Here is a 4,291-nt window from a genome sequence, read left to right as displayed (position 1 = left end):
AATTGTTGTAACTTTTGAACGGTTCGACTACAAACGAAACGAAAATCACTACAAACAACTACAAACGATTTAGAAACGTCACCCGCTTGCAGATTTGAGATATCTCAAAGTGGGGTGCTACTTATTTTTTTAAATTTCTATAATTTTTAATGGATGGAACTACAAACGAAATTATTGTTACTACAAACAACTACAAACAAAATGCTAACTTTTTACGTAGAAAAAAATTATTTTTTCAAAAGTCGGGTGCCAGGTTCACATAGCTCGATTCTGAGACCACGTGTTTTCTCCCTTTGAAGACTCGTGAAGCGTTTCCCGCTTTTTCATTCATTTAGTCCGCTTTATCTTAACAATTTAAGATAAAGTTCCTTAAAGTTCTTTAAAGTGGTATGAATTTTGCGATGCACTTTGTTATCATGCGGATATATCGATTGTGGCACCATATATATACATAGGGCCGTACATATCTCGCTGAGAGACACTTTGACCGGTCGCTCACCCATGTGCCCACCCTCGTAAATACCGTTTCCGTGTAAATTAGCACTTGCGTAATAAAAGGAGAAACCACCACCCGCGAAACTCAATCCTCGGGGAGAACACGACGCCAACGGACGAATATAAGACGGGGAACCTCGACGCGAATTCAACGACGATGCTCTTTGGATACCTGGGCACAGCATAAGCGACACTTTAGCGCGACCATATTTCGCATTTCCCGCCACCCTCGAGCCACACGAGACCAGAAATGGAATGCCTGCGGAGTTGCTTGAATATCGGGGAGAAGCAGGCGAGAGAACGAGATAGAATTGCAACGTGCAGCCAACAAGCGAAAAAATATCACGCTCGGAGAGATTCCCTGTACTGAGCAAAAAAGCAGTCGGATCGACAAAATCGGCGGACACCCGGCTTCAAAGAAATATTGTGTCTATTGAACAAATTGCGCGTGCTAGTGCGACAATAGTTGACGTAACTATTGACCAGGTCGCAGTCATTCAATCAATCGATAACTCATCAGTCAGTAACTGTATTAATTTGCTCCTTGTTCAGCAACTATGTAATTTGCTCGACTAAACATGCTCGCTCGGACGAATTCTGTTCGTTCAAGCAAAGTCTCATTAAGCCAACCACTTTTTCTTTTCAGTGTGCGCGAACTCGCTGCTCGTTACTCACCATTACGTCACACCCGACCCAATTATTTCTTATCGCCACGAATACGCTATCTCCCGCGCTTTGTGTATCTCCGAGGATATAATGCATTTTTTATTTAAGCCGGAATTTCCGTTATTTTCTTTCTGCTCGGTATCGCTCGTGAATTTTCCGCGACTGTCGCGAACGCGGAGAATTTCAGTTTGTGCAACTGCACATATACCAGGTGAAAAACTTACTGACGTGAAATAGGATCTCCGTTATTGTGTTACCGAAAACATTTGTCTGAACATTCAGTTGCGTTAAAGTTCGGTTAAGATAACTGGAATCAATTGGCTAAGTAGAAATCTTGCAAGAGTAGATTTTAGAATTTGGAAATATACACGGAGAAAGAATAATTTGTCCAGCAAAATATTTTCGTTATTATATGGACAGCAAATAGATTTGCTGAAAGTACTAATCACTATTTGCTGGATATAATTTACAATCTACAAATTATTTTGCTATAAGAACCATGATGGATTTATACAAATTATTTTGCTATAAGAACCATGATGGATTTATACAAATTATTTTGCTATAAGAACCATGATGGATTTATATGAGTAGTTGCAGTTTTGCTCCGATAGTAAATAAATTTGCTGAGGATACATTATTTTGCATCAATAGCAAATTAGCGTGATTCTTAGGACAAATACACTCAACAAATTTTTTCTACCTTGGCAACGAAACTACTTTTGCCCTGATAACGAATAATTTGTAAAATTAATTTATTATTTATAAATTGTATTTATTATTTGTAAATTTAGTACAACTAAATTTTGTTGATGTCACTACGAATATGTAGTAGCAACGACAATTTTGCTAAAAGAGCAAAATTATTTTTCTCCGTGTAAGGATCGACTGTGAAGTATCAAAAACAAAATAGAAAATAGGCAACTGGCACAACAGACGTGATAAGCATAAGAAATTCAGAGCGGGACGATAATCAGAAATCGAGGTAAACAACTTGAGACCAAGGAAATGATTCGGCCAATGAGACGGTGTCATCGGAATTGACGAAATCAGAATAAAAGTAAGATAGGATGTCGACCATCTTTTCCTCTAGCGTGAACTCGTGAAAAGTTTCATATGAAAGTTCCCCTTCTTCGAGATGATCGCAAAAGTCGTTGAGTTCACGTAAAACTTTTCACTTTTCACGTTTCTGCTTTTAGAAAAAAGCTATACGCTCGCTATCCAGATTGGGATTGATTGGGGCTCTCGCTAAATTAGAGACACACATTTTTAGTCTGGAATAAAGTTTCTCACAGTCTGGTCCACAGTCTTTCGCTTCCGTAGTCGATTCCTCCTGTCCCATACTTAATCCGAGTAAACAATACTCGATTTAAATGAAAAGAATTTTGATTTAAGGGGACTGGAGGGCCTGAAAATCGTGATAAATGAAAAGAAAAACGAAATATATTTTAACTGCATATATCATACACTTGTATTGAATATTTGATCATCAAAATTATATTTTTCTTCTCTTTATATATTGTATAAATACACGTCAAAATAACACTTTCGAATATTCATTTAGTTTTTCATAAAAAATTGAAAAGGACAAGCACGTTCTTTTCAATTTTTTATGAAAAATTAAATGAATATGTGAAAGTGTTATTTTGACATGTATTTATACAATATATAAAGAGAAGAAAAATATAATTTTGATGATCAAATATTCAATACAAGTATATAATATATGCAGTTAAAATATATTTCGTTTTTCTTTTCAAGATCGTCATTTTGCAATAATATCTTGACTCTCGGTGGTTCAATTAAGTTGAATTTTAGGTAGGAAATTTCCGTAAGCTTCTCGTTATCGTGTGAACCATTGACAAACTCGTGAAAATATTTAATTATGAAATATTAATTTTTTTACTATAAAAGAACTGAAAATTTAATAATATTCCATTAAGATATTTGCATTCCATTAAGATATTTTGTTAACTTTTACTCAATTTCTTATTATATCTCAATTATAGTGATTCATACAATAACGACAAGCTTACGGAAATTTTCTACCTAAAATTCAGCTTAATTGAACCACCGAGAGTCAATATTACTGCAAAATAACAACCTTGAAAAGAAAAACGAAATATATTTTAACTGCATGTACCATACACTTATATTGAATATTTGATCATTAAAATTATATTTTTCTTCTCTTTATATATTATATAAATACACGTCAAAATGACACTTTCGCATATTCATTCAGTTTGTCATAAAAAATTGTGAAAAAACAAGCACGATTTTCAGGCAATCTGACCCTCCAATTCCCTTAAGTAAATAATGTCCTCTTATGTATATATTAATGGTACCCATCTAATAAATATTTATTAATTTTTAGATATTTTTTCTCGGTGTGTGCACTAACAGAGTTACCTTTTCCGTGCGTGTCTCTGTGAAAATCCAATTTCTCAGGTTGTCCTCACGCGAGTCAGTCTAGCGTCGCCTGGAAGATACGATATGCAGATTCGATCTCTTCGGGAAGAGTTCGTGGGGCACTCGTCTTGAGAACACGGCCGAGCACTTTCACGTTCTATCGCCGGCGTCTCGCACCTCTCGATCGCGATCCCGGAATGACGCGCACGGTTATTACGCGGACTTTCGGATTTCGCGAACGGCGACGATCCACGCCTAAGCGCGATAATCGACGAGCCCGCGGCACGTGCGCACATTAATATCCAATGTATAATGAATGGCTAAACGGTCTAGACACGATAAAGATAATCAGAAATCGAGGTAAACAACTTGAGACCAAGGAAATGATTCGGCCAATGAGATGGTGTCATCGGGATTGACGAAATCAGAATAAAAGTAAGATAGGATGTCGACCATCTTTTCCTCTAGCGTGAACTCGTGAAAAGTTTCATATGAAAGTTCCCCTTCTTCGAGATGATCGCAAAAGTCGTTGAGTTCACGTAAAACTTTTCACTTTTCACGTTTCTGCTTTTAGGAAAAAGCTGTACGCTCGCTATCCAGATTGGGATTGATTGGGGCTCTCGCTAAATTAGAGACACACATTTTTAGTCTGGAATAAAGTTTCTCACAGTCTAGTCCACAGTCTTTCGCTTCCGTAGTCGATTCCTCCTGTCCCATA

At 36.8% G+C, this 4,291-nt stretch overlaps 1 protein-coding gene across 3 annotated transcripts in view; it reads right to left on the bottom strand.

Annotated features, from left to right (window-relative positions):
• LOC116848511 (beta-1,4-glucuronyltransferase 1) overlaps positions 1–4,291 on the bottom strand; it is an 85,482-nt gene that overhangs the window by 55,193 nt on the left and 25,998 nt on the right. Inside the window, exon 1 of one of the 3 annotated variants that reach the window (XM_032824672.1) lies at positions 3,574–4,251. The exons of the other annotated variants lie outside the window; for them this stretch is intronic. The gene's annotated coding sequence lies outside the window, so the exon portion shown is untranslated. Of the gene's footprint in view, positions 1–3,573; positions 4,252–4,291 lie in introns of those variants that run through there. 3 annotated transcript variants of the gene reach the window in all.

This window comes from Odontomachus brunneus, unplaced genomic scaffold (assembly GCF_010583005.1).
Source record: "Odontomachus brunneus isolate Ranch 3 - 2012 unplaced genomic scaffold, Obru_v1 Obru_scaffold_096, whole genome shotgun sequence".
In the NCBI taxonomy this organism is placed as follows: Eukaryota; Metazoa; Arthropoda; class Insecta; order Hymenoptera; family Formicidae; genus Odontomachus; species Odontomachus brunneus.
This window is presented reverse-complemented; position numbering and strand designations above follow the sequence as displayed.